The sequence below is a fragment of the Hylaeus anthracinus genome, unplaced genomic scaffold (assembly GCF_026225885.1).
Source record: "Hylaeus anthracinus isolate JK02 unplaced genomic scaffold, UHH_iyHylAnth1.0_haploid 11997, whole genome shotgun sequence".
Taxonomy (NCBI): domain Eukaryota; kingdom Metazoa; phylum Arthropoda; class Insecta; order Hymenoptera; family Colletidae; genus Hylaeus; species Hylaeus anthracinus.
Window position 1 is genome coordinate 9,232,280 of NW_026534344.1, and position 22,826 is coordinate 9,255,105.

General features: G+C 36.7%; 1 protein-coding gene across 3 annotated transcripts in view; it reads left to right on the forward strand.

Moving 5' to 3' along the window:
* The window catches only part of LOC128889465 (serine/threonine-protein kinase 25), a 240,027-nt gene that overhangs the window by 40,935 nt on the left and 176,266 nt on the right, over nucleotides 1-22,826 (forward strand). Inside the window, exon 1 of one of the 3 annotated variants that reach the window (XM_054147125.1) lies at nucleotides 20,751-20,906. The exons of the other annotated variants lie outside the window; for them this stretch is intronic. The gene's annotated coding sequence lies outside the window, so the exon portion shown is untranslated. Of the gene's footprint in view, nucleotides 1-20,750; nucleotides 20,907-22,826 lie in introns of those variants that run through there. 3 annotated transcript variants of the gene reach the window in all.

The following is a 22,826-nucleotide window of genomic DNA, read 5'->3' on the forward strand; positions in this document are numbered from 1 at the left end:
ACATTCTGAACATTCTTTATCTATTTTTCAATGTCTTTCTTTTTTAGCTATTGTACAGTCGAAAAATATGAAGACTCGAATATAATTCTAGTTCAAGCTATAGTCACACATACATTGAATATGCATGTAAAATCTTGTATCAGTCGGTCATGCAATTTTTAAGACATCTTGAGAGCCATTTTAGAAAACGTAGAAAAAAACACGTTTAAAGATGTATAGTCTAGAAAAATGATTCTTTTGATTTTTCTTTTTGTTAGACAATAATGATATGTAAATATAGATCGCAACGAGGCTTAAAATTTTAATTTAATTTTATTTAAACGGCAGAAATCATGTCAATGGGTTTTTGGAGAAATCTTTCCATAAAAATTTATGTTAAAATAATAACAAAAGTGTGTGTAAAACTTCAAATCAAAATCCGGCATATTTTTTTCAATAAATAATGATACAGAAAACACCTTATGGAGTTTAGAAGAAGCAATCTATCTCCTCCTCCACGCTTAAGGAACCCCGTAAGGTTCTCCCCGTCGTTTAGATTCGCTGATAACCAGACAAATCTTTCGGCGAATCGCGAGAGGAGCAAGTATCTCCCGCTCGTAGAGGTTACTTTAGATTAATGGCTAACTACGGCGACTCGAGGCAAGGACGAATCGCTTCTGTACCTATGGCGATTCGTGCTGCCAGTTCGCATTGGCGTCCAGCGAGCTGAATATCGCGCGTGTTCCATTTTTTTTTAAATCGAAACCAAGAACTCCCGTTGGATTCTTAAAGAAAGCCACGGCGCAATGAACCACTTTCTGTCGAACATTATTTATGGCAGCTTAAGGAGGAAAACATAGAAAAGAAAGAATTTTATTCGCAAGCGTTCGTCTTCGAGACATCTCAATCCTCCGTCAGAGACTCCGTTCTTTTTTTATTTATTATTTCTTAGTATTTTATTCGAGAAATGTTTTCTCACTTCTCAGGACTCACTCAGTTATTATTTCAGATAGTTGGATTTAATATTGTTTCGTTTATGTCATGTTTGTATTTTTCATCGTAATTCTTAAGAAACTTGATTAATTTTCTGAATTTCTGATTGGCCCAAGTTGGAATACCAGAGATTTTGGATTTCACATGTTTTCCAATGTTTCATGTTTTCTTAGAGAATCAAAGATAATTTTTGTTTTAAAATATTTTTATATTACCCTAGTAATTTATAAATTGTTTTGAAAAATAAACATCGGGTAAATTGATTTAACACTTTAGCACAATTGAAATATATACATGTAGATACTCTCCCGTTGCGATGAAATCATGCAAATGGTTGAAAAACGCCACAAACTTTTTCGAATATTCAATATATTATTTTCTTGATACTTACAATAAGAGTGCGAATTTTATACATTCATTGCATTTGGTAATATGGAAAACATACAACAAATATACATCATATGTGCCAAATATATTCTACAATTAATATAACAATATTTTTATTCTGTTTCGCACAAGTGCACATATCTTTTGGTTCTATTTAACTTGTATTTATTATCTTTGTATCATAACTGCATAAAATCCACGGTCTACTTGTAACTTCTTTCCTTTGCGAGTGTTTAGAGCTTCGAACAATGTGTTCCAGCATAACTGCGATAAAAATTAATAAAAATGCACTAAAAGAGCGATGAAAATAAACAGAAATGCGAACAGCAGTGTCTCTAGATAGAACAGAATGTAAAAGCAACTGTCTCCTCGTATAACGAACGTCACACCGGAGCAAAATTTCTTACAACTCGGCTCGCGTGTGGTTCGGGGTTTCGCAATCTCTCCGACTCGACAAAGGAAAGCGTCGACGCGTCTTGTGAAACACGCTTCTCGAACGTCGACAAGAAAATATGTTAAGCCTATGACACCCGGGAGGGCGGCTCCATATCGCGGTTGTTAAGCAAGACACGTGTGTGAATAACACCAGATACGTGCTTGACACTGATACAGCTTAATAATGTTACCAGGATAGCGTACTCTGTCGACGACAGATACCAGGTTTATCGCGAATCGACTCTTGCATTATTGTATGGAAAATATGGATGACCCAACTTTGCGAATAGTAACGCGATTAGATGGTAAACTGAACTTGAATGGATGATGTACGATAACGATTGTCTTTTCAATTTCACGAGCTCTATGTAATTTGGCAATGCATGGGGTCAGGTTAGATCCTACATGTTCTATTCTAGCAGAACAACATGAGATACATGCTTGACACTGAGAAAGATTAACAATTTTACTAGGATATCCTTGATGATAAATATAGGGTTTATTATAAATTGACTTTTACGTTATTGTTTAGAAAATATTGTAGTGTTTTTTTTAATTTGATTTAATATATACATATGTGTATATCTGTATAGATTTTATGAACATTTTGGAATTAAATGTTCGATATGGATACTATAAAAATTTAAGTAGAATTGAAAATTAAAAGTTTTTTACAGAGAATATGAAAAGAGTTTTGTTAAAACAAAACTTTTCTTTTTGAAATTCTCCACTATACTCTACTAATAAATATTTTTAAGAAATCGAAGAACATTTACACTTAAGAAAACTGATTCCGTATTATTTTCTCTACAGTTTCCCAGAAATTTCATTTCATTATCCTCCCTAACGATACTATTAAAAAAAAAAATAACATGAAATGTAATTTTAATCTGCAAGTTGAGAAACATAATAATTTTACCATACCGCCTGTATAACACCAATTTTTGTTATAACACAATTATAACACAAATAATAATTTAAGAATTTCATTATAGAAAGTATATCGTTATTAATATATTACTATAAGTATACTTCCTATATTTGAGTTTTGTTTTGACTAGTACAGTTGGGAAAGGGCCAGCTTAACACATTCACAACCCGCAGATATTTTCCGATTCTAATACCGAGTACTGACGAAAACAATAAAATTCTCAAGCTGGACATCACAAATTTGTATTGCTAGGGGGAAAATAAAAATCACAAAATATGTTTTGAAATATCAATACTCTGTTAATTTTCATACAATTTTCATTGTATCGAGATAATTTTTTTTTTAATTTTGTAGATAATTATCTGTACTTTGGAAACAAATTCATGCCAAGTTGTATAAAATGTAAAAAAGAAATATACATATCGAATTGAGTAACTTCCTCCTTTTCGAGGAGGAATATAATTTGAAACGACGTGAATTCACATCAGCGGTCGCGAATGTGTTAATAACGATCGAGCGCGTAAAGTTATTGACGATAACTCCAGTTCGTTATTGATAATACGGACAAGGTTCTCGAAGTTAGTGTCCATGAATCTTATATCGCACGTAGAAGGACGATGTCGCGCCGCTGAGTTAATTAAGATAGCTAAGAGAAAGATGGCACGCATAACGAACGACGCCACGTTAATAACTCATCATTCCACACATTTCAACTCTATCTTTCCCAATAAATTGCCGCGAGAATAAATATCGCGGAATGGTCATAAAAACCGAGACAATATTTGTCGAACACGCGCGTCGTGCGACTTTTAATTGAAACCGTCCGGGTCGATAGTTCATCGTGGTCATTGGACAAAGTCAAGCTCCAATTAGTACTGTTACGCGGGTTGAGCAATATGAAAACCGGAATGCGTGATTCCAACAAAGCAAATTGTATTACTAAGTTGTCCCGCGCAACAGGGTGCTCGAAGTTCCGTTCGGCGTGCATTTTTTCCGCCGAGCGCTTCCGCTTGTTAGTTTATGTACACGCTCGGAACCGCCGCTGTTTTCCGCGTTTTCGGTAATGTCTGTCGTGCAATTAATATTTTAATCAAGCAGACCGGGAAAAATACGGTCGCCTGTTTATGCGCTCTGCAAATTGCATTCGGTTCGGCCATTAAAATTCATGGAGGCCTCGGCGACGCGTATCACGATGAACAGTTTGTTTTTCTTGCCTGCTCGACTCTTCCGCTGTCGCGTGTCAGGACCACCGCGAACACTGAAAGCAGTTTTTCAGATTTTTCTTCGCGAGATGGACTCCATCATCGTGGACGTAGAGAATTCAACTTTCATCTTTTATTTCCGGGCTTCTTAATGAAGCAGTATAATGCGTTAAGTCGAAAAATTGAGGATCTCTAAATATTAATATTATTGGAATATGGGTTTAATAAATGAATCTTTTTAATAAGTTTGAATTCTACGTTTATTCAAACGGCTCGGAAGGACACGTTTACTGTTCAAGGGACGGACGAGAACTAAACTGAAAAATCAGGCCTACGAGAAAGAGAAATCTAGCGTCCACTTAAAGAAAGAAAATTTTGCCTGCGCTCTGTTTATTACCCTGGCCTTCGACGACAAACAGTCAACGATCTTCAGACCTGGTGGTGCCAGTCCGATACTCTAAACTTACAGAGAAAAGGGCACTGTCTCTCAACGCTAGATTCATTTTTGTTGAAGTCAAATTATATGTTTATAATTCAACAAATATTAATACATTGCTTGCCAGACTAAAACTCGTGAAAATTTCTACCAAGATTTCGTTTCAAGACTGCTGAAGATTAGATAGTTTGACATTTGTCTTAGTATTTACACAAATATTTGTTTAATTCACAAATTCTATCCGAGTGTATTTTCATTATCGTCTGATTGTTGGAATTAATTTATTTAGTTCCTTCCTGAAAGCTCCTGTCACCTGTTTCTGGGTGACCTGGCGATCAACGTGTTAAAATAAATCTTAGGAATATATTATTAACATTTATTCATTAAAACATACAATTGAGAATGTATAGTTAACGCGAGACGTGGATAAGTTTGAGCATATTTCAGCGATAAGATTGTCTTAGAAATAAAAATAATAATAAAAGGAACACGCTTTATGTCGCGCGATCGTCGCTAAAAACGTGCCGGAAAAACGGAATTAAAACAAACGCATATCGGGCCCCTTTCCCATAAACGCTCTTTAGAAAATAGTGTCGCGAAACTTTAAATTTACTTCTCTAACAATAAATTTGATTATTTTTTAAATGCGCATTACTCTGTTGATTTACATTAGATTCATACAATTTTTTTTATTTTGTAGATAATTATCTATACTTTAGAATAGAGCAAAGGATCGTATACGACTCAATAATGTAACATAAAACATCAACTATAGCGTATGTATTATTTACTGATAAAACGAAACAGACATTTGAGGCAACCTAATACTGAACGTGTTAATGAAAATAACGAATCTTCCGATCCTTTCGGCAAACAGGACTGTGTGGTTAGCGTGGAGAAACTCGTGGCTCCTTGAACCCCGAAAAGCCACGAACCTGTTTCTTTCAATTAACGATCCCGCTTAATTATATTTCTCGTCGTTTCCCAGCGTTGTTCCGGTTCTAGTTACTGGCCGACCTTTTCGCGCGACACTTCCTTGCTGGCCAGCCTCTCCGTGAAACAGAGCTAAGACTGAATTGGAAAGGTTTCGCGACACAGTTGCAGCGGTAAAGTACGTGCTTACCTTAAAACGCGCGTCAAACAGGGCCACCGTTTCTATGGCACTGGAAACAGTATGCTCGGCAATACGCTCGAACAGGAAGAGATAAAAATGTTTCGAAGGACCGTATGACTCACGGAAAGAATATCAACCAACTGATACTTTTATCGGGAACTATCTTATCTCCCCGGTAATATTTATTTTTGCTAATAGTTCTTCGATAATTCACCGATAACTCATTATTCGAACGAATGCGCTATCGGTAGCCATTATTACTTTTTAACACCTTGACTTCGGGGTTATTTCGGATTATTTCTTTTCATCGTGTTATGTCGAGCGAGACTGTTATAAGCTTTTCAATATTTAAGTTTTTTTAGGAAAAGAGGGAAAGGATTGAGGATTTTGTTAGGATGCTTTTTATTACCTCCTTAAAAATAGCTGAGGATACTAATAACCGTTTTGTTGACAGTTTATTGGATTACCCAATATAATCAGAAAATGTTGATATCAAAATTCAAAAAAATAATAATGATGGTAACATCATTCTAGAGGCTGAAAGAAAGGAGTAACTTTGTTAATTAATTTTGAGAGTATCGCAAAAGGAATAGGATTTCTTTTTACAGGGTTTATTTAACACACATCGAAGTATAAACAAAAATTGTTGTATTATAATTTTAGTACAAGTTGACTTTTTTTTAAACGCTTTCACGGAAGGACGGTTTTCTCGATGTGTATAACATTTGGAACAAAAAACCAACAAATTTGATAACATATATACTGTTGGCTATAGAAGTACGTAGCGGTTTTTTTTTTATTTAATGTTCACTTTCGTTTTTGTTAACAATTTACTATTTATTTTTTGATCAAAAAAATGGATTAATGCGCTATTTCTACAATATTTGATTTAAAAAAAAAAAACCTCGATTGATCGATATACTCAGAAAATGTTGATATAAAAATTCAAAAAAATAATAATGGTACCTGCTCGCAGATAAAAACTTCAAGATGCATAGAAGCGCTGTTAACTTATTTTTACCGTTTTTCGAAAACTCTGGACAAGCTGTATCGCGACGAACGTTTTTAAAGGAACGCGTCATTTCGCCCGATGTTCGTACAGAAACCGTCCAGCAAAACGAACGAAAGTCTCGTAAAGCAAGAGTCAGTCTTGCGCTCGTAAAATTGATGGATGCGAGCAGAATCCTTGAACGTCCTCTCACCGCGGTCCCCACGAAATTCCCCGTCGTTACGACTCTGTTTTACACGCATAACTCGTAGTTTCAGCTCGGTGTTTCTTGTTTCCTTTCGTTCCCTCTTCGTCCCCTTTCATTCTCCACGAGCCGAGAGTTGTTCTGTGCGTTCTCCACTGATTCACCGTGGTCCAAGTCGAAAGAAGGAAACGGTGGAGAGTCTAGCCTCGGTGGCGACTTCCCCAGACGCGGTGGTATGGTCGAGAACTTGGCACGGAACTTTCCACGAAGGCGATTTACTCGCCGAGATCAACCGTGGATGTCTTATTCGGTAGATAGCCCAGGCTCGAACGCCGATTTAGAGCGTCTCGGTTCGTTATCGCGGTTGGAAACGAGAACGAAAGCTCTTTAACCTGTCCCCGCTGAGCCTCTGGGACCTTGGGACGAATTTGTTTTCTTGGGAGACGCCCAGTTTTCCTCCGTTTCCCCCATCTTCGTGAAATTAAGAAAAATGTAGGAAGTTCGCTCGTAACCCATTCGTTTCCACTGTAGCTACACTCTGTGGCGTTACATTGGAAATAATTGTTTCCATTGTACGCATTATACATGGTATCAACATCTGTGATTTATTTCGTAATACTTCTGTTGAAATTGTTGAAAAATCGTTGTATTGAAAGATTAATAATGAACAATGAATAATGAACTTGAATAAGGAACAGTTATAACATATGTAGGATTTGGGATGATCGAGGGTGGCGAATAAATTAGACACGTGAATATAGTATTAGGTCGTCCCATAAGTTCGTGCTGAAAACTGTGGCGAAATTTAATAAAATACCACAGAAATTTTCTAGTAACAGTATAATGACTATGTGAGAGAGCTGAGAAACTATTGTGAAATGAGACAGATTACCTTTTCTTGTGACACTTAAGAGTATGTTTCACACATTAATTTAAGAAATAAAAGTATAAATGGCACGAACTTTTAGGACGACCTAATATAATTAAGAATATAATATTGAAAAGGGATAAAAGAAAGCTGACGAAACACCAATAACATGAAATGTCAATATCATTATAATAATTGTAGAATATTTTCAACATATATTATGTACATTTTACGTATATTTTTTATATTAATGCACGTCATAATTGCATATAATCTGCAGTCTAGTTATCAGAGACAATATGTAATTAAAACGTATACGCCATTCCTTCATGACGAGTATACTTGTTAAACACAGCTAACTTGCCAAACGATTCCTAAATCGAATGAATTATTCCATTAACAACTCGCTGTCTTCCATCGTTTGGTTTGCTAGAAAGATCAAGATTAATGCAAAATAGCCGAGAGGGACGTAATTATACCTGCCCATAATCACGATGAAGAAATGGAGTCGAATTTTTTGGTCGCAGCAACAGGATTTCACCGGACCCTTGAACGCGCGTAGACGGTTAAACAAATAGCTTTGGCAGTTTTTAATGGGTTCTTCCCAGGGTTGGTAATTCCCGCGCAGCATTCTAGCCGCGAACTCGTTCGCGGTTCTCCCATCACGGCGAACGTTAATTAACGTTAATTAATTTTACATGCTTAAAACGCGACTCCGTCCTCCCGTTGGAAAGGGACATCGGAATGGAGCCCTCTTTACACACGAGAACGCCATTTTTCAATTGGCTGCTGAACGTTAATCAGAACTTTCCGGGGCAATCCCGTCGGACTCTCTGCCATAATTAACGGGATGGCCGGGTCTCGAAATTTTAAATATCGACCTTTCTTCATCTCCACAGCCCGGAGAATCGAGTAACTTATCGTTTGAAATTTGCGCTGTTTATTCTACGGTTAATTTTCCTCATTATTTTATTAAATTCTTCAGGCCTGCTGCACTAATTTCTTAATTACCATATGGATTGATTTATTAACCCTTTGCGTTCGAGGACTTTTTTTCTGCTATTTATCAGCGACTCGAGTTGCTTTCTTAGCATTTTATTGCCACGAATGTTGAGCTTGCATTGACTTCGAAAATGAGATCTCTAATTTGAGACTTGGGAATCAAGTTACCTTTGCCTCGCCGACGATCATTTTATTGACACTTTGAGTTGCGAAGAAATTAAATCTAAACGAACATTATTGCTGGTTGATTTTCTGTATCAAACCTCGGTGATGACCGAGAGTCACCTCTCGAATGCAAAGGGTTAACACTCTAGTTACTGGTTTATTTAAAAACACTTTACAACTTAGAAAAGGATTTTCTACTTTTGGATACTTTGTTCTTTTATAGATCACTGCTAATCTAAATCTAATCTCACTTTACACTTTTGCACTTTTGCACTTCACATTTTACACTTTGCACTTTTTATATCTAAAAATCTTATTACAAGTTTGCAGCCATTAGCTCGATATTATTCGCGACGAAGTATTATTCGTTACAATAGCTCCAAGCTTTCACAGGTTATCGATAATATAATATAATATTCGATTGTGATACTAATCTGGCTGCATCATCGTTTCCTCGATGATGCTAAAACACATTGGTATCGATACCACAAGGAATCTCAACAAGCATCCACATCTTCCTATTACCAATGACGTCTCATTTCGATACCTGTTCGATACCTCACCGCAATACTTGATATCTGATATGTATCGATATTAACGTCCATCCTTACATTGGTCCCATCGTTACGCGCACCTATGTTTCACACGCTGTGGCAAGGAGCCAACTCGTGAGTCACACGTGAACGATAATAGCAGATCATTTAGCAGACCGTCAATCAAGATTTCCGACGTATTATGCAATTACGTTTTGCATTATAAACGCTGCAACATCTTTTTCCGAATACATGCTTTGTTTTATGATTCAAGGGCATTATAAATATTCACTATCACTTTCCAAGGATTTTCCCTTTAAAGTTTAGATTCATTCGTCTAGCTTTTAGATATTAAATGCAGTAATCCGTATTTACAATTAGTTTTGCTTATCGAGGATCTGAGTTTAGACTTTTCGCGATATTCTCAGAACGAAATTATGAAATTTAATATTAAAATTCATTTAATGAGTATACATTTTTAACCGACGTCGAAAAAGAGGAGGTTACTCAATTCGAAATGTATTTTTTTTTATTTCTTTTTTATCCTACTAATAGAAAAAATTAGCAAGACTTCGAATTTGACATGTACGCTGAGAATGTGATTAAAGTTATTTGGAGAGGGGAGAGGAGGGGAGGGGGGGGGGATATGGAGATGTGCGTTATTAATTCGTACCTAAAACGATAAAACATCAAAAAGTTAGATAGCAGTAATACATTTAAAATTTGTGCAAAATTTAGTTGATCAGTTAGTAGGAAGTTTTTGACAGTGCACATTATCGTTCAACATCATGTGTAATAAAAAATAATGAGCTTCACGTAGATACTTTTGTTCAAAAGCTAGAAGAGTCTGTGCTCTGTGTCTCAGGAAAATTTTTTACCGGGAAATTATTTTCTCAAACACTATACTCTGAAAAATAACAAGAATTAAAATGCATTTATTTTTATGTATCCAAGTAGTATTCAACAAAATATTATCCATTCGTTTAAAAATAATATTGGTTCTTTAGTATCCAGAATTTATTACAAATCATCTACTGCCAAGTAACTTAAATTAATATTAATATTAATTAATATAAATTAGCATTGATTATTTAATTAGTTCCGCCAGAAAAATGCATTGATCGCAAAAGCTTGAATGTTCGTCCCAGTCATCGGCATTTTTCGATTTCCTGGTTGCAAAAATGCAGTCGACGTGCAAATCACTATGTCTTAGGCGACCTCACTCGCTGCATCCGTTTGCGCAATTCTTCTCGAAGTCCTTCCCAGAACATCTTGATCCTAAATTATCGCGTTCTCGTGCTCGGTCCTAGTGTGTCACGATCATCGGGATGCTTTGCTCAGTTCCACCGAAAGATGAGTAATCGCTCCCCTTCTCGTGGAAGGAATGGCAAATCCAGTTGGAACGCTGCGCGACGTCCAAGCCAACCTTGCAATTTGTTCGAATCATTTCGAATAAATCTTCATCTAGGTTATTATCTAGATAAAGTGTCCCTACTCGAATAGTCTATACGAATAAATCGTTATTCGCAACAGATTCTCGAACGAAACTTCGTAGACGTTATTCTTTTTTGGTATTTACCGTTTTTCATTTATATAATGTTGAAGTACTCATTTGTCCATCTTTGACGCTTAAAGAGAAGGCTATTCGAGTAATAAAGAACGAATAAAGAATAAGGATTAACGAATGAAAAATAATGAATCACGAATAACGAATAAGGAGTAACGTATAACAAAGATTGAACAGGGAATAAGAATGAAAAATAACGAATAAGAAGTAATGAATACAGAATAATTAATAACAAAGAATGAACAAGGATTAAGGAGTAACGAAGAACGAACGGAGAGTTACGAATCAGAAGTATGGAATGAAATAATGTATCACGAATAACGAATAAGGAGTAACGAATAACAAAGAATGAACAGGGATAACGAACGACGAATAACGAATAAGAAGTAATGAACACAGAATAATGAATAACAAAGAATGAACAGGGAATAACGAATAAGAAGTAATAAATACAGAATAATTAATAACAAAGAATGAACAAGAATTATGGAATAACGAAGAACGTACGGGGAGTTACGAATCAAAGGTAAGGAATGAAAAGTAACAATTAACGAACGCTGTGTAAACAATAACGACTAATGAATTACAGATATTGTTTTACTCGCGAGTCGCAAACAATGTCCATCCACATAAAGCGTCATTTATTACTCCTATTTATTATTCATTATCTAGATAAAAATATGCCTAATTCTGGTTCGAGCAGGGACACCCGTTAAATTGGTTCTCCGAAGGGAGAGCTTGTCGCCAGGTGCGATGAATTTTCATGTGGATCCCATGAAGTTGGGTTACTTTGAGGCGCTTCGGTCTTCGGCGACTTAGAACCGAAATGCGAGAAGAGGTTGATAAGTCGATTTAACGTTGGACTTTTAATGCGGGGAGGCGAAGTGGGATTATTTAGAGTCAGGTGGGTGGGAGGGGTGTGACTGAGAGTGAATTATTTCGGAGTTACGGGCGTAGGACAAGAATGAATAACGCGGGAGGGCGAAACACTCTTAAAATGGAAAAGAGGTTACGAGAACGTAGCGAGGCGCGCGATAGAAGAAAAATTAATGTTTCATGTTGCTCCATAAATCTCGGAGCACCGAACCCGTTGTAAGTGCTCACTTTTGTACGTTCTCGTTACGCGTTCTTTCGAGCATCGCAAACCCAGATTGCATCTCCTGGTAATCGATGTGTTTGCTGCCTACTCCTTCGCGGATTCGCTACACCTTGAATCGATTCCCATCGAAATATCCAAAGAGCTCTCGTCGGCCCGTTTCAATACCGCGCAGACATCGAAGCTATCGAGTTGTTCCGAAAGGCCCTTTCGTTTTATTGTTATTTATTTAGCGATCTATTCTGTTCCATCATCGAAAGCGTCAGAATAGATTTTTCCAAAATTATTTTTGCTGATGAAATATTGCTCGAGGTGGTTTTCTGTTATTTAACAGTAAACGACTTGTCTTAAAGACATTTTTTTCAATTGAACACAATAATACTTCACTTGGTACTAAATTGAATAATACAGTGGGTGTAAAAAGTATTCGTACACCGATGTATTTCCAAAACCACTATGTAAAATTGTAATTTATTAACTTATTTTTGATAAACAATGACATTCTACATATTCTCGGAAATCTCTAGAATAGTAGAGTTAACAAAAAAATAGCCACCGCTTGTACATCGCTTGTCCCCATATTTTTGTACAGAACCAAAATCGTAAATTTAATACTGCAAATATAGTATATTAATCTTTAAACCGTGTTTCTTGACTGTAATTCTTTCGACTTAATTTATCACAATAGACACGATTTACTTCCGAATAGATAAATAATCGTTTCCTTTTTTATTTTTTCTAGGTAAGACTCGTCAGTAATTAGAAAGGAAATCACACAATCATGCGGGATGCGTTCAGGTAAGTGATTTTATAGCCTTCATAAAGCGACTACTTCGTTTTCACGTTCTTGCCTTCGAGGGAACCTGTCATTCGTAATTTTGAAAAAGTGTCAGCGTTGGAGATGTAGGTCGTACGCGACTTCGGAGGGCAGATTTATTTTATTTCTCATTGGTTTCTGGATGAGAAGCCTCGGCTTTTGATTCGCTGGCACAGAAACCGCGATGAGAATAAATCTAACGAGACCGTAGTGTCGAAGGGGAAGCTCCGGCGCCTAAGCGCGGAGCAGACACACCCTTGGTGCATATAGCACGCTCTATAAACCTCGTAACCCTTATTTCGAGCGAATAATCTGATCTCTGCTCATAGACGTCTCGAGAGAGTACCGAGAAATACGGCAGTGTCAATTTTTTCAAGGGATGTGTCGATAGAGATGCTGCGGATGTGGATGTTATGCATCTATGATATAAACTAATATAACAAATACATGCTAAAGTAATGAATAATTAAATAAACAAAAGGTATATCCATTTATATAAAATGAAATAACAATATTGTTATATTTATTGTAGAATATATTCAACATAAATTGCTTTTATTCTTAGAAATTTTCTTGTATTGTACGCCATAAAGATCCGCAGTCTACTAATGTGATATTAACAAAAACTACTAATAAAATATATTCATTAATATAAACATATCCAAAGATAAATGATGTAATTGATATTAATGAATTTGCAATTTTTATTATATATCTATTTCTATTAAGGAAGTGTCCACATATTTCTGAGCGGAGGTGTACGTATTCATAATATAAGCATGAATAAACCAACATAATTTCAGTAGTTTACGGACTATAACCAATAAGTAAATATAATGAATATCGTAAGTGTTCAATGATTGATAAGTAGGGGTACGAGATCTCTGCAGCGAAAGGGTTACGAAAAGCCAGCAAGAATTGTTGGAAAATACTAGTAACAGTTTTTAAAATTATGATGAAATTATAACGAAATTCGAAACCCGTCAAACTGACGAGTCCCGTGAATCTAGCGATAAAGGCACGTAAGTGATTGAAATTATGCGATACGAGAGATTCGTCGTCGCTCATCTTCGGTCCGATCGATCTTCCGCTTCTTCGTAGTGCTCCCGACGCGAAGTTCTTTGGTTCCTTCGAGCGTCGCGACGTCCTTCAGCCCCGCTAGAGAACCGGTTTCCATCCTTTTCGGCTCGTGCACCGAACTCGTCTTGATCGGAACCCGCAACACGTCGCACAATGGGGCAGATTTCGGCGATATCTCACGAAATTTTGACCAAAAGTAAAAATATGAAGAAAAATTTACTTTATTATTATTAGAATCGAAAGAACTAATTTCTTTAACGCGTTCTGTGCCGAACCGTTTTTCCCATTTGATGTTTTGACTAAAAATTGATATATTGTGTCACGCAATGTTTCGTTAAATTATCAATCCATAAATAATTGGCTTGTTTTGTTTTATTCTATACTGCATTTTTAATAATGCGAGAAATTTGTCTCAACATTATTGAAATGTGTATCTTTCGAGAAGTGCCAGGAAAGAAACCTTCTTTTTTTTAAATATTAATGTCCCCTTAATTAAATTATATATATATATAAACTATCCATGCTATCATTTTCTATTGTTATTATTGATTAATCTGTTGCGAAATGGCTCCCCCTTGAACAGAGGATGCACAACCTGGCCAGCCGCGCGTGGCAGCACTGTTTACACCCTTTACACCCCTCTTGGGTTAGCCACTGATCGAACACCCCGTAGCGAATCAATCTCGATGATGGAGAACGTTATCGATGCGCGTTAACGAATCTGACCCCCGATTCTATTCATCAACTTTTTATCACTTCATCGGGCAACCCCTCGCGACCTTCGCCCCCTCGGGTCCTCGTTTTCTTAAGGAAATAACGTCTACGTCGACAACCGAATTCGTTTCCCACTCCAAGGTCCTCTATACAGCAACGGATTCTAATTTATCTTCCTCGTTGCTCGCGACACAATAGAAAAGAGTCCCCATCACCGAACGGCCGAGGCTGGTTTTATTCCGATCTCCGCAGATCCCGTGGAAAAGTGTCGCTGATTTTTTCGCTGTCAACGAAACTCGCGGGAAAGTTTCGATCGCGAATACTAAGCGGTTGGTCGAACTTTCACCTTTTCCTCAGCTAAAATAAAATTCTGAATCTGGACGTCGCAAATTTGCATTGTTAGGGCGAAGATGAAAATTACAAAATATGTTTGAAATATCAATGTCGTAAGTATGTAGTGTATGAAATAAAAAGATTTTCATAACCAGGAATAGAATTTGAAGTGACATGAAATCACACGTCAGAGAAAATCATAGCTATATTCTACAATTTTTTTTTTTTTTCAAAAACTATTGAGTTAGTAGAAGATCTGTTTGCTGGGATTTGTTATGCACATATTAAATAATATAAAAATAATTTTTATTCAGATTTTTTAAACGAAATAGTGATCTTGGGATGATTACACCGAGAGTACTCTTTTATTGATCAGTTTCGAGGTAACTTTCATCATTTTTTTGACAAAGTATATGACACAAACTTTCGATATAGTTTGGTAGAAATATTTTAATGAACCTAAGCTACAAGAATACAAGAAAACTACAATCTATTTTATGACCCAAAATAACAGAGTAACTCCTTAATGTTTCACATTCAATCAGTCTAACGTGAACATTTAATATCATTATTTGCAACAAAAGTTGAATAGTAATAATTTACGGTTTATATTAGGTTATCCCAAAAGTTTCTTTCGTGAGTTGCATTCAATTATTTTTTCTGTGGCAGTGTTTATATAAATAGACAGTCTAATTTCTTAGACATTGATGCTGTAACAGTAATGAAGCGAAATGAATCGTACACAATTCAGTAATGTAACATAAAACATAAAATATTGTGTATATAATAATTATTAATAAAACGAAAGAAATTTTTGGGACAACCTAATATTAATTATTCATTGAAGGTAGTAAGTGTCCATATAGTTATGAACGAGGGTGTAAAGGATTGGTAGTTATCATCCAAATGCCAAAGACAGTTTTTTGAAGATTTTGAGGTTCGACTAATCCCTGAACGTTCCACGAATCTCTGTTTGTGCGGGAGCGCTCGTTATCCTTCGTCGCTGCCTGAGAAGTAGATAAAGGTATCTAGGGAGGGGTCTGCTTTGAATTTCTCTCGGAGGGGTACGGATCGTATCCTTTCCGCCGGTAAGTCGTCAAATATTGCTGGCCATTCACAAAGATTTGGAAACGACGACTTCAGCGATGGCTCGTATTTAAAATTCAAATTTTTCCTTGCGGAAGCTGGGTATCTCAGCGCGGACATTTGGATTCGTAGGGATGCTTTTAGTCTTTCCCCTAGCCGTTGAAGGAGAATCGGACAAATATTAGTCCGTCCTCGAGGAAGATCTCTCTGTCAGTTTCGTCTCCTTCCTTTTATTTAATAAACAAATATTATAGCGCATATAGCACAAAAAAGTGATTGTTTATTTAATTAATAATTATATCGCCCTTTAAGTTGTGGTTCTTGTAGCAATAATAATATTAGCTATTAACCCTTTGCTCTCGGGTGGTGCCTCTCGAGCGACATATGTAATTTGAAAGTGATTTTGTAAACGTACAATTTCAAATTCACTTACATCAGAATACAACTAATTATTAATTGAAATAATAATACATCGAGTCATGAACGTTCGTAGATGTTTCTCTTCGAAGTAGAGTTCTTGATTTCACAGAAATTTATTATAAAAATGGACTGGACTTGATTTTATAGAAAAATGCCTCGAGCGCAAAGGGTTAATATCTAAAACATACAGAAGAAAAAGTATTTATATAAATTTATTTGGATGAATAAAACTTTTATATTCATCTAAATATGCATTGTTATTTGGATACATATGGATAATACCAAGCAGGATTAATCAACAAGGTAAAATAATTAAAGCGTGCACACAAAATGTGTACAACTAAACATGTATGCGTGCGTGTATGTAAATATAATATATTTGTCGATATTAGTTATCAGAGTTATCTATCGAAATAGACGCAAATTTAAGGCTTACAAAGTATAAATTAAGCAAACCATTGCATTTAATAACCATTAATAAATAATAGTCTGGATTAGGTTTGGGTTAATAAATAATTTTTATTAAATAAACAGATCGTTTGTTGCACTATATGTACATTAATTTCTGTTTCCAATATGATAAGTAACATATATACTCGCTCTTTTTATTTAATATGGTTAAAATCAAAGTTCCCAAAAAACTAAACACTTCATATTCTTCGTTTTATTCGATTTTTATCCAACCGTCGCCCGTAGGACGGAGGATTTGATTCCTGTCCCGACGTCTGCAGGGGCAGCTTTGGCTCTCCCTGTTCGATTTATTCGTTCAAGGATCCGAAGGATTCCGTGGGCGGCGAACCCTAATTTTCTTTTTTCGTGCCGGTGCCACGACCTTCACGCCGCGGTACATCGCCCTCGTCTTCTTTCCCCTCCCAAAAGTTCCATTCTTTCGCAGAAAGGAAAAAATAAAAGATGATACGAGACCTTCCACGGTATCGAAACTTTTAATATTCAGTTTCATGCAACGCTCGTTTCTCTCGCGACTAATTTATATTCATAATCGCGACACGTTATCGAGCCTCCAAGCCGATGAATAATTAAAATCGCGCTCGACGCGTCAATATTTCACTTCCCGATCGCATTTGTAACGTTTTCATTCTCGTCACACCGCTACCAATCGCGTGGACCGGATCGCTTTTGTTTCAATCGCTATTAATACATGATTCATTCCCCCGGTTGGTGCCTCGTAGATTAAATATTAATCCATTGCGCGAATCCGTTCACGCCGGCAATTCTCGAGTTTCCAATTATAGTTCGAAAGACGAACGAACTAAACACTTGAGACGATCACCTCGTCTAGGAATCGGTAACAATCCCGAAATCCCAATTTATCTCTGTGCCACCCGCCGCCACGTCCTTCGTAATGGAGTGCATCGGCCTCCCTCGGTTCTGAAACTCCTCCAAGACTCGTCCATCTTACGTTTGTATTGGGGAATGTCACGGTTCATCCCTGTAATTCTCGTTCTCCGCGAGAGAAACAAGAATTTTTCTGCTACCCAAGCGATAAGAATTTTTCTCCCTGTAACTTGACCACCATAGCGGTAAGAGATACGGATCCGTGGAACTGACTGATAACAGCCATCCTGTGTCTCCGCGAACAATAATATTCGTAGGAGTAGACGGGGCTAGTTGTTACAAAAATACAAAAATTCAAATATCTTCGTAAGGTTGGAAAACATGGGAATTAAAAAGTAAAACTTCTTCTGTTACTTTGTATACATGTTATGTATTTAATAATAATAATGGGGAAATGAATCTGTTTAAGAACAAAAATACTCGTTTGTAATAATGTGCTCCAGCTAGATTTTGTTACAAGAAAAATTATATATATGAAAACTTAGAAACAACGGTCTAGTAATTAAGATATTTTAAACACTAATTGCAGAATCACAAATGATATGTTTTTGCTATAATATGATTTATGGTCCTTTAATATTCCCTTTAATCATAATATTTAATCGTGTACTATTTTTTTCAGAATTCCAGATATGCTCGTATATACGGTATACAGTCAGTCTCGGAAATATTCGTCTCTGCTATGTCTATTGAAGAAAGGATCTAGCAGGATAAGGATAGGCAATCAGGTCTCACTCCAATTTTCATTGTTAGTATGTGCTGTGCAATGCATTTGACCTAAAACATCATCCCACAAATCATCATCGCATAAACACCCTTATCTTTATTACTTTTTTTCTCGGTTACTATTTCAGATATTTAAATTCTGCAAAAACGAAAATATTCGTACTTATAAACTGCATCTCATATATTTTTTCGTTTAGTGCTAATCAATTACTAAAGGTAGAAAATAAATAATTTATTTTTTGCGGGTTGTAATTGCAATCAACCCTATGAGTGACACCTACCAAAAAAATCAGGAATGGTGATCGGTTATTTAGCTGACACATGTAAAAGTTTCAGAACGCTCGGAGTCCTGGAACATGGTTAAATAATTAAAAAGAAAGAAAAATCCCATGCGTTACGGTCCGTGCTATGGGCTGAAGTAGAATTAGACAATGTATGTCAGACACGCTATGCGTATCGTTACAGCTATACATACCTCTATTTGTCCAAATTAAATGATTGCTTTGACGTTTCGAAATAAATGTTTCATTAGAAATACGTCCATGAGTAATCTTCACACGTGTATGCATTTATAATAAAAATATTATTTGCAAACATCAAACCCATCGTTTAATTTAAACAAATTCCATCAATAGATGTAGAAGGTACGAATACTGATGAGACTGACTGTACATAATATCTTAAAAATATTTACAATAAATATTTCTTGAAGTCTTCAAAGTTTAAGAATCTTACTCTGTGCAATTTCTGTTATCGCATTACTATTTAACGATGCATTTACCAAATTACCAATATATTGCTCCGAAAATAAAAAATGTTTTCCCAATAAATACTTCTCTACTTTTACACTAAGAATGAAATGTTCGTTCCTGTATGGTATTCTCGTATCAAGCTGCAAGGTTTTCTGTTTATATAATGTAAACAATGTTTCAGTTTCCACTAAATCTGAGTTTTGACCTATACAGAATCAATTAATCGCGTAACTTTAGGGTTACCTATATTATACGACGAAAATTAAATTGGAAGCTTTCATCTACGGCGAATCCCAGGGAGGACCGTGTCAGCTTTGCAAAGCGACATATGCAGTCACTGCATTGCAGTGGAAGAATAAATGGGCGAAGAATTATATTCACTGATGAAAAGCGGTTCAATCTGGATGGTCCAGATAGTCTCTATTACTGTTACTATCACGTACCAAAAGAAGAATTGATACAAGTGCGACGTTAAATACGTGAGATAATTAAGGTATATTTTCGACAATTTTCGTCATGGCCACGAGAAATAGTTGAACAGTTATAATTAGTTTAACCATAGAATTCTTTATAACTGTGTGACGCGGGAATCTCCCTCACACGTCACAGCTGAAAATTGGTGGCAGCGGTGGGATGTTTGTCGCTAATGCTCAGTGTGAAATTAATTAAATAAAACAAATGTTTTAAATTAAATTGTCGGCACGCAACAACTGAATTAATATATAAACTGGTATTATCTATTTGACAGGTTGATTAATGGGAGAAGTAAAAATTATTGTCAAAATAAAAGAATATTATCGAATTTAATTACACAATATTCAATCGCTACCCTTTCGGTAAAGTGTTAACTTTTTAAATTTGCCCGAATAGGAATGACCCTGGTACAGACTAAGGGTTAAAAATAGTACAAACTATGATGCAAGTATGCATGTAATCGTTTATTTCGAAATCAATCACCTACTAAAATAACTTATCCTCGTCGAAGATTTCGTTTCGAGGCCCGTGCCATCGAAAAATTAATTAAACCCGAATGCCTAAGTACAAAGCTACAAATAAGAGGGGTTGATTAAACAAGTGAACCGAAAGAAGCTCGCTCCCTTCGTAGACAGGAACAACCCCGAATTCCAATTTTATCTCCTTTGTGTCCGGCGACCTTCGGATCGGGGTACATCGGCCCCTGACGCCCCTGACTCCTCGCTCCGTGCCCGTCATACTCCTAAACTCTTCCACCCGTTTGAGCGTGGGCAGAGCGAGAGAGAGACGCGGGGGTAAGTTTTTGCCAGGCGAAGTAATTCCACCAGCAGACACCCCCTCCAGTTTGTCGGGGCGCGTGGCGATACACGCAACCCCTCTCCGCGTGGTTTTCGAACCCTTCGGCTGGTGGGGGTGGATACCGTCAGGCGGTACGGGGGTTGCGACGACGCCACGGGGAGAGGGAGAACCGCTGGCTGGTCGGCTAGCCGGATGGTTCGTCGGCTGGTTGGTTGGTTCGCTGGCAAGGGGTTGTGTCGTGGCGCCGCCGTTGTCGTTCCTACGCGAATTCGTTTCTTGTAAGGGAGCTTTCAGTCGACGCGCGACTGTCTCCGAAGACGCGTATACGTTCACCCCGGTCTCGGGAACAACTACCCCCGTTTCGTGGAAGCGTGCCGTTCCGTCTGTGCATTTATATCGGAGGTGCGCGCTTTGGTGCGTGAACGGCGAGGGCGGATTCGTCCTGACAGGTAATTGTCATCGGCAATTGTTCTTTACTTTATCTATTAAATTTCCACGAAATTGCCACCCTTATCGCCAATGCAAGAGTCACAAGGTTTCACTCTTTGTGAGATAGTAATTTTAATGTAATTGTATAGGGTGACGTTGAGATTTATCGATACTTTAAGAGTACTTTAAGAGTTTCGGTAATTGTCTTCCACTCCCTTTGAGAATAGATTACTTTTCTTTACTTTATTTTATCGTTTGCAGCTGAATCCAAGTAAGTGTTTGAGGTCGTGTATTCTGCTATAACGGTTAGCTTCTGGTGTTTACATCTTTTTCTTTATTTTATTTTATCACATATATCTTATTATAAGGTGTTTATGTAAATTCAGATTTTTATATATTCAGATAAAGAATTGAGATTTAAATAAAAGTACGCATTATACTCTAAACAGTGTAACATGTATTGTATTGTTGATATTTTATATATTTTTTATTTGGCATATTCATTGATTTATCCAATATTTTCATTGACCACAGCTGCACATACATCCCCAATATATTTATTATACATACTATCTTAGATCAATTTATAACGAAAACATTGTTTTTTTATCGCTGTACTTATATTTATATAATTAGAAATAAGTGAGTAAGAAACTGTTTGTTAGATGCATATATTATTTTTAAACTGTGGCAACGCGTTTCTTGTATATGTTTATGCATCTTATTTTATGACTCCTTTAGGTCTAGTTCATAGCAAAACTCCTATTTTATTTTTTTAATTACGTGTTTAATTTAGTCTTATCTATTAAATAGGGTGAAAACATGAAGACTGAAATATCGGTAAATCTCAACATTGACCATTTGAGCTATAGAACTTTATTCTAGTTTACTGGATAACAGAGTAATGATCCATTGGTCGAACGAAATGAAATTGTTAATTTTATATATTTGCATTTGCAAGTATTAGGTCATCTCACGAGTTCATGCCACTTATTCCTATTCAAATTAATACGTGAAACCTTTAAGTGTTACGAAAAAATTTATCACCCCTTTTTTCTACGATCTTTTTCCACCACTTATCAAACATAAATACAATTTCTGCCACGAATATATGAAGTAACATATTAATATAAATGACATAATATAAAACACTCTTGCATTGGCTACCAAAAAAAAAAAAAAGAATAAAAACCAGTGGTCAGCAAGGATAACCACACCGAAAATGTGCCATCCTCGCAAGGTGGTGCAAACGCGCGAGGTGAATCGTTAGAAGCAAGTGGTTAGCCGTGCTAACCCACTGTACTATGGCATTTTTCGAGTAGCCAACGAAGTTGGGGACAAGTGGACGAACAAGAAAACTGTAAAAATTTGTACATACTTTTTTTTCATTCGCATACATACGTGAAAATTACCATTTAGGATGCACGCGAATAGGAAATGTTACTCGAGCGCGGAGAACATTCGCGTCAGAAGGAAAGAACGTATTCTCGTTTTATTATTCCCGGCTTACCCTCGCCCTATCATGCGACGACTCTCGTTGGCTCGCCAGCCAAATCTGGAAAGAACGTACAGATAGTGCTACGGGGTTATACCCTTGAGTCATCGATGCTCGTGCAACCGTCGCGAGACAGGAAAATTTCAGACGGAGTACACGAATTTTCCGGTTCCCTTGGATCGAATCGTAGCCTAACAAAAGCATCGCGGAACCGCCTCGCGCGATATCGACCGCAGACACGAATGTTTCCCGTGGCTCGCATCATTTGCCTTAATTGCAATCGATAGTACAGCGGCGCGAACTTTCTTCGTCCGCTTTATTTTTAGAGCCACGGGTCGCGAAACTCGTGGAAACACGGCTTTCGCGGAAGTTTTGCATCGCGTTTTCGATACGCGAACACCCTTCGAGATAGGAATAGAGATTTATTTTAAGGCTAAGGATCGAT